The 13,043-nt window shown below is 45.6% G+C and overlaps 1 protein-coding gene across 5 annotated transcripts in view; it reads right to left on the reverse strand.

The window, feature by feature from the left end:
• Window positions 1-13,043, reverse strand: part of LOC140187341 (caskin-2-like) — a 303,949-nt gene that overhangs the window by 244,961 nt on the left and 45,945 nt on the right. Inside the window, exon 1 of one of the 5 annotated variants that reach the window (XM_072242542.1) lies at window positions 12,652-12,818. The exons of the other annotated variants lie outside the window; for them this stretch is intronic. The gene's annotated coding sequence lies outside the window, so the exon portion shown is untranslated. Of the gene's footprint in view, window positions 1-12,651; window positions 12,819-13,043 lie in introns of those variants that run through there. 5 annotated transcript variants of the gene reach the window in all.

The following is a 13,043-nucleotide window of genomic DNA, read 5'->3' on the forward strand; positions in this document are numbered from 1 at the left end:
CCCTGATCTCTGGTGCTGCCAGTGCCGATGACTCAGTGGGCACTCCAGTTTCTTTCCACATCCTGCAAAAACATGCAGATTGCTGGTTATCTGGTAGCAGTAAATTGTCTTTTAATGTGCAAGTGAGTGGCAGAATCTGGGGAGTATAAAATGGATTAAGGTAGGATTAGTGAAAAACAGAGTCAAAATTAGAATCAGGTTTATTATCATAGACAAATGGCATGAAACTTATTGTTTAGTTTCAGCAGTATTATGCAAGACATAAAAAGCACTAAAATAAATAGAGTGCAAGAGAAATAATGAGGTAGTGTTTATTAACTGATGGCAGAGGGGAAGAGGCTGCCCCTAAAATGTTGCGTGTTAGTCTTCAGGCTCGTCTATCTCCTCCCCAATTAAAAGTAATGAGAAGAGGGTGATAGCCTGTAATGATGGATAATGCCTTTGTATGGCTGAAGGACAACATGGACTTGGTGGGACACAGGGCCTCCATCCATGCTACATAATTCTATAACAAACCCCCTTCACATTTTACCCACAACTATAGAAATCCTCCCTGCCTCACTCAACTCAATGGCTTCCCCATAGCTGAACTGTTACTTCTATACTTTCTGCAACTTGCCTCCAAAGCACCTCAGGGTAAATCAGCCAAATGACCACCCTTGGAAATTCCGGAGCCTGTTAGATATACAGTACTTTATTCCGAAGGTTAGTTCAACAACTGAGATGTAAGGAAGCTTCAGGACCATGTCCCTATCCCTGGATTCCTTCACCAGGTAGCATCGAGTCAAAGTTATACCTCATGCAAACAGGCCCTTCGGCCCAACTGGCCCATGCTGACCAGCTGGACCTTTTAAAAAGGAAGCAGAACTTTCCCCTCAATTATGCTATCTTCAAGCAGGAGATACAACCACCAACTAGTTGTTACAGTTAATCAAACTATGAACTCTGAACTAAAGCAGACAGATTATTTTTGTTCCAACTGTGTTCTCTTGTGAAAATTGTGCACAACTTGTTTACAATTTTCTCATGGATGCTGCTGGCCTGATATGATGTGCCTATGACAATTACAAACAAGCTTTTCATTACACCTGTGTGTACAAGTAATTGCACGTGTGACAATAAACTCGAAGTTAACTTTATTCTCAGCTGTTGCCCTGTGAATGAGGTGGAACTTGCCAGTTCACCATTGCTGCAGACAGGCTGGGAATGAAAGCCAAAAGTTTCCCAGCCAAGTGCCAATGTATCCTCCAAATGCAGGCAGGAGAGCAGATGGATAAGAGTACTACAGCCCAACATAAACAAATGATGTCAACAGATCATCTGTAATCTTATTAAAGATCAGACTCAAAGGACTGAGACTTTACTCCGTTTTCCCAAGTTCATTTACCCACCAAGACCTGACTCACCTGCCTGGCTAGAGGGAAACACAAAATGTCAAAGTATAAATAAAAAGAAAAGAAAAATAACCAAACCAAAGCCCTACTTCAGTTATTTCAAAGCAAACCAATAATCTTCTTTAAAACTCTTCCGACAGGCAGGAGGCATTTGATGTGAAGCATTTACGATATCAATCACAAACATTTAATTTGTCACTGTGTGGTTATGAGGCAAGTGGGGTTAGGTCACAGCACGTGGTCTCGGTGCTGCTCTAAGGGTCAGATGAGCAAATGCTCATCCCCCAGAATGTACCTCACCCTGACAACTGGCCACGGTGAGAAATACAGAGACCCACCCCTGTTAGGCAGTTACCCCTGCCAGAGTCCAAAGGCAGCCAACAGTTGGTGCTGACAGAGCGCACTGAAAATACCAGCCAGAGGACCCCTCCCAATCCCCCCCCCCCCACCAAACTAGTGGAACTCTGCCAGGATTCAGGAATGAACTAGGAAGTTACAGCTGCCCATTATGTCATGTGTCCACAGACAAGTTAGCTTCAAGTGCCATTCTACTCTGGGGTAAATTCTGATTAATGAGACCCCTCTCCCAACTCCAATCAAATACCATGACATTCAATGGCTGAACTCACCTCTGAAGAATGACCACAAGGTAGGGGACAATTGGGAGTCACTGTCACCTAACAATGATGTAGACCATTCCACCACACTCACTTGCTTCATCCTTCAGTGACATGGGTGGTCTGCTATTCCATCTATCTCTGATCAACAAAGATTCAAAAATCCTGCTTCCACCATTCTTTGAGGAAGATAGCTTCAAAGGCTGGGGCAAAAATGTCTCTGAAGGTTACAAGGGAACACCTCATATTTATGAGAGAGTAACCCTCATTCAAGATCAGGGATTCCTAACCTGGGGTCCACAGGCCCCTCCCTCGATTAGTGGCAGGGGTCGGAGTCCATGGCATGTAAAAGGTTGGGAATTGAGTATGAGATTCAGTCAGAGTCGATGCTTTCAGGAGAATCTGGCGAAGACTGCATTGGGCAGTGGTGGGAGATGCCCACCCCTACCAGACCCACCTCAACTCAGCATAAGTGGCTATGCCAGGACACACCCTGGAGCAGCTTCAGGACAACCACAGGAAGTTCAGTAGGCCATACTTTAATTAAAACTCCATGAGTCAACCTTTTACTGAATGGAAGAGCAAGTAGTGAGAGCAGGCCGCATGTATCTACTCCCCCATTCCATACCCAAAGTCCTCCGTTAGTCAGGGTTGACCTTGGATGTTGTGTCAGAGCTGTCCATGTGATGGGCAAGCCAGTGCAGAATGATACAGAGTCAGCTGTTGATACTCCAGACAATCATGCGTAATCTCTTCTGCCTCAGTTTCACGTTTGTCTGTTCCCCAAAACCCTGGACTCCTCCAGAGATACCAATTGCCTCAGCCCAAAACTCGTTCTACAATTCTGTCTCCATAGTCTGCTCAGTGTACAGAATACCAAAGGTACACCACCCTTAGAAAAGTTGTTCCTCCTCAGCACCATCTTAAATGGACCAACACACACAAGATGCTAGAGGAGCTCAGGTCCGACAACATCTACGGACGGAAATGAAGGGCTGAGAAAAGAGCAGAGACCCTTCATTAGGACTCATCCACCTCCAAACCTACCGTAAGATTAAATTCTGTTTGCTCAAGGTTTCCAGCATCTGCAGTCTCTTACTCTGAGATCCAGCCCATACTTACATCAGCACAATACAGGCCCTTCGGCCCACAAAGCTGTGCTGAACATTCCCTCATGACCACCAAGTGATCAGCCCACCACAACCTGCTGCATACACAAGTACTGACCATTTTGCACCTTCGAATGGCTGTTGAAAGGGCAATAGTGCCAGGGAGATCTGTAGGATTCCAAAACCTGCCTTTCAACTGGTCACTGGCTCCGGGCAGCACGCAAAGTTTTTTTTTCTCCCGCATTCCTAAATCTGACTATAAATACCAACAGATTCGCAGAGAACTGCTGCAATGAGCATGGTGCCCCAGAGACCCACTCCTTTAAATGAAGGCACACTGCATCCAGTCTCTCAACCAATGCACCACTCACATCCTGATCTCCTCCCTCCGCCCCCCATCCAATAAATATCTTGCCATTCCATAGGAATAATCCAAGTTTCAGCCACCATTTGGGATATCCAGTACAAACATTTCACATAGCTGGCAAACTGGCCCTGGGCAAGAAGATCAGTGATACAGAAGGAAGGAGAAGTTATAATGCAGATTCAACTTTATTTCACCACATACAATCCTGCACCTGTTCCCTTCACCAGGGTAGGGGCTGCAAGCTGTTAGCTGTTACAGTACCAGAGGAGCACTGGGAGTGAACCTATTAAACCACAGTCATGGGCAGAGTCTGGATAAATCAGGCTGAAAATAGCACTGGACTGCCAAGTCAGTTCCCTCCTCATTTATATTTATAAGTCATGACTTCAATGTCTGTTGCTGCCGGGGTCATTAAACCATGTGAAAATGACAGTGCAGAGAGCAGTCAGCATCAGAATGGCAAGGGAAGATTTAGTTATAGAAACAGGCAGCTCCTTGGTCCTGATACACAGCACAACTGTCAAGTAAATTTTCTGGGAGCAGAGATGGGCCAGCTTGCTGGCATCAGTACAGCATGGCATTGAAGGCACCAGTCACCTTCCTTCACTGCAAACTTCTGACATGGGCAATAAAAGCCTAATCCTGGTGACACACTTACAGCTGGTTTGTTTGTGGAAAGGAACAACTGCAGTCAAAATCAACAAAGTAGGTGAACAGAAAGGTTAGCATGGGACATGGTGGGTTGAAGAGCCATATTTGTACTGTACAAAATCTGCCATCTTGTTCAGATTCCTTCTTCACCAGCACCTGATCTTCCTCACCCACCTGGCTTCACCTATCACCTTCCAGCTAGCCTCATTCCCCTCCCCCCAACCTTTTTTTATTCCGGCATCTTCTCCCTTCCTTCTCAGTCCTGAAGGAGGATCCCGGCCCAAAACTTCGACTGTTTATTCATTTCCATAGATGCTGCCTGACCTGCTGAGTTCCTCCAGCACATTGTGTGTTGCGCTACAAAAATATTGCCTCCACAAATTCCCTTAAGGCCACCCTCTCGCACCTACGTAGTCCACGTAGTGACTGAAGAAGGGTCTCGGCCTGAAACGTCGACTGTACCTCTTCCTAGAGATGCTGCCTGGCCTGCTGCATTCACTAGCAACTTTGATGTGTGTTGGTTAATAACAGTCTTGACATGGCCCTCAGATGCTGAAAGTGGTGGAAAGATTGAGGAGTCAGGAGGATCTCTATCACTGCAGGATACCTGATCTTTGAACTGCTCCTGAGGACATGGAAGGTCAGTTAATTTTCCGTGGAACTGTGACTGCATAAAGCGGATTTTGTCCTACTTACTATGGTACTGTAGGAAATGCTCAGCCATGACGTCAGGTAAGGGAATCCCAGCAGTCCCATTTTTCTTTCTATTTCCCATGTGCCCTCGCAACTAACTTCCTGTCAGATGCCCATCAACACCCGATGCTTCTGCCATCCATCCACATTCAGAGGCCAATTAACCATGCGTCCTATGGGATGTGGGAGGAATCTGGGGAGGGGAGGACAAAGAACCAAAGTGGCCAGGGGATTAAACAAAAAACATGCAAGTTCCACACAGTTGGTGTCCAAGGTCAGGATGAAGACGAGGTCTCTAGATTCGGCAGGAAGCAGCACTAATTGCTACAGCACCAGTCGGTAACAGGAATGTCACCAGGAAGGTGGGGGGTGGGGGGAACTACACTTCATTTTCCTGGCAGTTCTACAGTTCAATTCAAATCAAACCAACTTTGAATTCTGTCACATCCTAAGACAAGCTTATAAAATTACCGGAGGCATATATAGGGTCAATAGAGTCCCCTTCCCCTATGCAAAAAAGTCAAATGCTAGAGGGAGTGGTTTTAAGGTGAGGGAGAAGTTTAAAGGAGATTTACAAGATGAATTTTGTTTTTATACAGAGTGACGAGTGGCAAGTGCCAGAAACGTACTAGCAGGGAAGGTGGTGGAAGTAGACACAATAGCAGTGTTTGCAACATTCATACAGACCGGGAAAAGTCTGATATGGACCTGGGGAGACGGGTGGGATTAGCTGGACTGTCACGACCAGCACAGGCACTGTGGACCAAAAGGCATATTCCTGTGTTGTACTGTTTTGAATACCCATGGATATGACCACGGGCTGTCGGAGGAGATACAAACGGAATTGAACCTTCCGATCAGCTGGGAATATCCTGACTGCTGGCTTTATGATGGAGAAGTCCTTGTTGACGCAGGTGAAAGCGATTTTGCCTCTGTCATGCCACAGAATATCCTTCAGTAATCTATGTACACAAGAACTGCAGAAGCTCTAAGGGTTACTGTGGAACTTGCTTTTTCCAGAGTCTGGGACCAAGGTCAAAGCCCTGGATGTGCTGCAACAGTTAGGCAAGACAGCAAGGTTAAAGCAAAACAGAACTTTAACTGAAGGACAAACAGCATTTGCAAAATTACCATTTGACCAAAGCCTCCTGGTCTTACTGATCTCACATAAAACATGATGCAATTCCACGCAGTGCATCATATCCAATGCAAAGCTTTTCTTCACCACATTGAAACTGCCCAAGATGAAGATGGAACAGAATCCCTGCAGACCTGATGTTCCAATGTATCAATTATTTGCAAGGAAAGGTGACTATTTTAAAATCTGCACCCCAATTTCTGAGCGTATCATCAACATGGCTCTAAGTAGACAATGGATGCGCCCGGTTTAGGACTGGGCGCAGACCTGGGCGATGAATATGGAGATCCTGGGCTGCCCAGACATCAAGATCCCCCTCTCTGCCTCGCGGATGTGGTCCAAAGGAATGCGAAGCAGTACATTTGGCATCAGCTTGGCTGCAGGAGCTGCCGGGAGGTGACGTGATACATCATCTAACCGCCTCCGGGGCTCCACTCCGGATTTGTGTAGGGTTTACTCCTTAGCCTTCTCTTCTCCCGAAGATACCCACAAGGCAGTGGGATCCGTAATCCTGGATAGGGGCCCATACCAGGTACTGTCAGTTGGAGCCAGCTAAGCCCGGGACTCGTGTAAGGCAGAGTCGTCACGCCCTGTAGTAGCGACATATGGAGCCACTACCCACTACCTGAGCACAGCAATCATTAAAATAACTTCTCTTCTGCCTTGGGAATAATTTGATGGGCCCTCATGCCGTTTGGTTGGAGAGTTATTACCAGGTAATGATAGAGATCTAGAAGATTATAAGGCTAGCAGGAAGGAGCTCAAGAATGAAATTAGGAGAGCCAGAAGGGGCCATGAGAAGGCCTTGGCGAACAGAATTAAGGAAAACTCCAAGGCATTCTACAAGTATGTGCAGAGCAAGAGGATAAGACGCGAGAGATTAGGACCAATCAAATGTGACAGTGGAAAAGTTTGTATGGAACTGGAGGAAGTAGCAGAGGAACTTAATGAATACAGTACTTTGCTTCAGTATTCACTACGGAAAAGGAACTTAGCGATTGTAGGGATGACTTACAGTGGACTGAAAAGCTTGAGAATACAGACATTAAGAAAGAAGATGTGCTGAAGCTTTTGGAAAGCATCAAGTTGGATAAGTCACTGGGACCAGACAAGATATACCCCAGGCTACTGTGGGAGGTGAGGGAGGAGATTGCTGAGCCTCTGGCAATTATCTTTGCTCACCAATGGGAAGGGAGAGGTTCAGGAGGATTGGAGGGTTGCAGATGTTGTTCCCTTATTCAAGAAAGGGAGTAGAGATAGCCCAGGAAATTATAGACCAGTGAGTCTTACTTCCGCGGTTGGTAAGTTGCTGGAGAAGATCCTGAGAGGCAGGATTTATGAACATCTGGAGAGGCATAATACGATTAGGAATAGTCAACATGGTTTTGTCAAAGGCAGGTCGTGCCTTACGAGCCTGATTGAATTTTTTGAGGATGTGACTAAACACACTGATGAAGGTAGAGCCATAGATGTAGTGCATATGGATTTCAGCAAGGCATTTGATAAGGTATCCTATGCAAGACCTATTGAGAAAATGAGGAGGCAGGGGATCCAAGGGGACATTGCTTTCTGGATCCAGAATTGGCTTGCCCACAGAAGGCAAAAAGTGGTTGTAGACAGGTCATATTCTGCATGGAGGTCGATGACCAGTGGTGTACCTCAGGGATCTGTTCTGAGACCACTGCTCTTCGAGATTTTTATAAATGACCTGGATGCGGAAGTGGAAGGATGGGTTAGTAAATTTGCTGATGACACAAAGCTTGGGGGTGTTGTGGATAGTGTGGAGGGCTGTCAGGGGTTACAGCGGGAGATTGATAGGATGCAAAACTGGGCTGAGAAGTGGCAGATGGAGTTCAACCCAGATAAGTGTGAGTTGGTTCATTTTGGTAGGTCAAATATGATGGCAGAATATAGTATTAACGGTAAGACTCTTGGCAGTGTGGAGGATCAGAGGGATCTTGGGGTCCGAGTCCATAGGACACTCAAAGCTGCTGCGCAGGTTGACTGTATGATTAAGAAGGTATACAATATGTTGGCCTTCACCAACCATGGGATTGAGTTCAATAGCCAAGAGGTAATGTTAAAGCTATATTGGGCCCTGGTCAGACCCCTCTTGGAGTACTGTGCTCAGTTCTGGTCACCTCACTACAGGAAGGATGTGGAAACCATAGACAGGATGCAGGAGAGATTTACAAGGATGTTGCCTAGATTGGGAAGCATGCCTTATGAGAATAGGTTGAGTGAACTTGGCCTTTTCTCCTTGGAGCAAAGGAAGATGAGAGGTGACCTGATAGAGGTGTCTAATATGATAAGAGGCACTGAGCGTGTGGATAGTCAGAGGCTTTTTCCCAGGGCTGAAATGGGAAAATGAGAGGGCACAGTTTTAAGGTGATTGGAAGAAGGTACAGAGGAGACGTCAGGGGTAAGGTTGTTGTTGTTTTTTTTAAAAACGCAGAGTGTTGAGTGCGTGGAATTGGCTGCAGGCGACAGTGGTGGAGGCAGATCCAATAGGATCGTTTAAGAGACTCTTGGATAAGTACATGGAGATTAGAAAAATAGAGGGCAATGGGTAACCCTAGGTAATCTCTAAAGTAAGTACATGTTCAGGACAGCATTGTAGGCCAAAGGGCCTGTATTGTGCTGCAAGTTTTCTCTGTTCTAAATCAGCCCACAGCTTCAGACAGTTCCTGGCTTTTGACAACTTTTTCCTTGGCTTCCTCTATGTTTGGCGAAGGTCAAATTGTGGAGCTGATACTCCCTTTATGATTGATAGCTGACACCAGGCCTGGCCAATATAGGGCATTTGCATCATTGCATTAGTATCCATGGTGAGTTACCACTGCACATCACCCAGAGAGGGGAGAAGATATTTAGCCAACCTATTATGGAAAAGTTAAATCCAGATTAAATCAGGATACCTATACTTATAAATGACTACAAGAATTTAATTATGACAAAAGGTTATGAACCAGGACTTGTTTTCTTTGGAAGCCTTATTAAACTCTCAAGATAATATTTTAAAAAATGAAGACTAATAATTCACAGTGAAGTTTTCAAGTAGGTAATAAAACACAGGTGGGGAATGTTACAGCCAGTGTTGGAATGGTAGTGTGAAGGAACATGAGCATAACAGTAGCAACATTGCTGGATGTACTACCCCGTGTACCAAGCTGTGACCCAGCATCAGAACAGAGAGCAATCCAGGGAAGAAACACAGCCACAGAAAATGAATGGAGGTAGAACTTCAAACAACAGCATGTTTCCATTTCCCTTTTCGGGGTGGCTAGGATCTTGTCAGAGTCCAAGATCTACAGCTACACTCAAATCATGGTTCTGCACGGCTATGTGTTCCCGTCCTTAAGGCTCACTGATCTCCAGGAGCTGCCAGAAGATGGGTGCCTTTGGAGTGCAGCCTCGTGAGGCCCTGATTTCTGGCCAGTGTCTCAAACTGAAGCGTTGCAGGAAGCCGGAACACTGAGACAGTGTGCACTGCTGTCAGAATCCTCTGCACTCAGGTGATCGTTCCCCTCCACCCCACCCAATGATGAGTGAGAGCTTCATGCCGATTCTCAAGTCGGGGTAACTCGAAATAACAGCAGCGCTACAGACAGACTAACATCGGAACAGTGACTGTTTGTCTCCCCTCTCACTGTGGAAGGAGTGATATCTCTCTCTCTCTCCCTCGTTAGTGACACAAAGAGCATGGAGGAATGTTGAACTGTTGTGATGAACAGTAGTTTTTGATGGACTGTAGACCATGGTCTTTCTTTGGGGCTTTGCTGATTACTTCCATAGTGGGTGATGAGAGTACTGATGCTTTCGGCTAGAAAGAGTGGCGGGGGGGGGGGGGGAGGGTTGATGCTGCTTGAGCGTGGAAGGTGGGGGTACGGGGCTTTGGGGTTCTTACGTTTTGTCATTCATTTTTGAAGTTTTCTTCTGTTTTGAGGATGACTGCAGAAAGTAAGAATTTCAAGTTGTATATTGCATACATTCTCTGATATCAAATGGAACCATTGAACATGGCCTCAAACACCAGACCAACCAGTGTAAGTTCTCATGGCAGTCTCCGTATCTGGTCAACTCTGTGTCTGCATCTTCTCAGCAAGCACCGACTCACCAACAAAGCAGTTCCAGTGAAGAGTCATCAACCCAAGACGTAACTCACTATCTCTCCACAGATGTTGCCTGACTTTCTGGACATTGCCAGCATTTTATTTTATAACTTAGCATTAATACAGAAGTTTCAGCTGGCTATTTGGGCCAGGCGATAAGCCATTGTAAGGTATGGGTGAACTGATTAGCAGCATCAATGGTGGTACATTGGAACAGTAATCACAATCTCAGCTGCCCGGATTCCATTCTGACCTTGGCTGCTCACACTGGAGTTCATGCATTCTTCCTGTGTCTGTGGGTTTCTCCTGGGCAACGTGCTTTTCTTCCCATGTCCCAGATACATGTGGGCAGGTTAATTGGCCACAGTAAATTGCTCCTGGTGTTGTTAATTAGCAAGAGTCAAAGGGGAGTTGATGCACTTCTGAGAGAGAATTAGCTGCCAGCAATTGTTTTGATATTCATTTAAGGGATGTGGCCACACTAGAATGCACCCCCCCCCCCGCCCCGATGCCCTGGAGCAGGTAGTGGTGAGCTGTCTTCATGCATTGCTGCACTCCCTGGTTTACCTGCAATGCTGTTAGAGGGAGAAGGTGAAAGACCTGTGAAGTAACTAATATGGAGAGGACTGATGCAATTGCACATGGTGGCTGACATGGTCCCAATGGGCTGAATGGCCTCTGCTTGTGCCATAATAAATAAGGGCACTTTGGTGCTATAATGCAGTGGTGAAGGTTTAACTGCTGGAACCCACATGCAGGTGAAACTGCTGACAACTTGCTGACATTGTGGGTGGGGGAGTGTGGGGAGGGGTGCTGGTTTGCTGATGGTGTGGCATAGTGTATTCAGAATGTGGCACTCAGCAAGGGCAGAACAAGTTCAAGAGAATTCACCAATTCCAGACCCTAATCACCATTCACACTTCAATATCAGAACGGACACAAATCTGATGACAACTGTGTCAGTGAGTAACTCAGTCAGTTAGTGGTACCCATGTTGGTTCCAAGTTTATAGAGGCATAAATTATATTTTCTCTGTCCCACATCTGTGAATCTGCACTAAAACTCGAGTACATCACTGGGGTTACTGGAATGGTTATGGTGAGAAGGCAGGGGAGTGGGACTAAATGTGAGAATGGATCAGTTCATGATAAAATGGCAGAGCAGACTCGATGGGCCGAATGGCTGACTTCTGCTCCTTTGTCTTATGGTTTTATTAACAACTCATCCAGTGCTGGGTCGGTTAGACAGCAGACACTTATCACAGAGAACACAGCAATCGAGTCTAATCTTGCCCTGACATCAAATACACACATTCTACAGCGACTGCAGTCAGAGGTCTTGGCTGTTCACACAAAGAGTTTGCATTGAAATTCAATGCCAAAGCAATTTCATCCCTGTTTGCCCATAGTCACAAAGGTGGGGAGCATACACTGCCCCTTGCCTACTGTGTACACAGGTGGGGTATATATTGCCCCTTTCACACTGCAGAGGCAAATGGTACAAACTGCCCCGGCCTACCATATGGAGACACAGGATTGATATCACCTTTTATGCACCACATATAGTTCAGCGGTACACACCATGTACAATTTAGGGAAAGGAATTTCAATTGGGCACACCTTAGACTTAGCTCCTCTATCAACTGGGAGAATACCGTCTGGCTCAGCTGTTTGATCCTTTATACGGTGCAATTATAATTGCACTTGGAAATATTGACTGAAATAGGACATTTGAATGACCAACATTTCCATGGCAACCACTTCTAGCATTCAGTAGACACCACAGCTTTCTCCCTGCAGGGTGCAACCTTCCCCTTAAAAACCTCAGCCCACGAGATTTAGTCTAGCAAATAGTAAGCGATACAGCATTAACAAACTGTACCTAGGCTGAGGTCTCTCTCACACTTTCAGGGAAGCAAAATTTCACTAGGGAGGGTCTGATCAATATTTATCCCTCAACTAAAACCCAAAGGAAAGATAATCTGGTTATTAAATCAACTCTCATTTTGCATCACCTTGCTGTGCAATGCTGTCTTTATTTATATTACAACATAATTAAGTGCACCAGGAAGATTTCAACAGCTTGCTGAGCATCAGGACTCTAAGGCATCACACAGGACATCATCACAGAAACCCAAGGAAAGAGGAGTAAGAGTAGGCCAACACCTTCAAGGCTGTGCCAGTTTCCCAATCCAACAACAAAAAAAATCAACCTCCCCTTTAACTACCCGTAATGATTGGGCTTCTACAACACCCTGGGGAGGAGGGTTCCAAAAACGCCCCCTGTTCTACCAGAATAGATTCCCACCAGACTTTATTTTAATGACTCCCTTGTTTGAGATTCTCCCACTAGTGTAAAAGTCTCAACATCTGCAAGGTCACTTTTGAAACAGAAGCCTTTATTTATCTTGCCTACTTTATCTTGGGGCTGGTAAAGGTCGAAAATGTTCCTGTAGGCAGAGAGGAGAGTAGTTAGTGCATCACTGGGTGGGTGGGTGGGGTGGAGGGCTACTGCAAAAGACCAAATAATCTGGAGAGAGCTGTAAACTTCGCTCCATCACGAGCACTAACCTCCATAATATACAGGACATCTTCAAGGATCGATGCCTCTAAAAAACAGTAGCATCCATCATTAGGATCCCCATCACCCAGGACATCCCCTCTTCTCATGTTACCATCAGGGAGGAGGTACTGAAGCCTGAAGGCACACATTCAGCGATTCAGGAACAGCTTCTTCACCTCAGTCAACCGATTTCTAGATGGACATTGAACCCATTAACACAACCTCATTACTTTTTATTTCTATTTTTGCACTAGTTATTTAACAAATTTCATAATATATGCCAGTGATATTAAATCGGATTTTGATTTTCTATTATATTGTGATAGCTGCACCCATCAAGGCATGTACTGAACATCCCATCGCCTCGGTGGTGGAGACACTTTGCGGAGTTGAAAACCGA

Source organism: Mobula birostris, chromosome 24, assembly GCF_030028105.1.
Source record: "Mobula birostris isolate sMobBir1 chromosome 24, sMobBir1.hap1, whole genome shotgun sequence".
Classification (NCBI taxonomy): Eukaryota; Metazoa; Chordata; class Chondrichthyes; order Myliobatiformes; family Myliobatidae; genus Mobula; species Mobula birostris.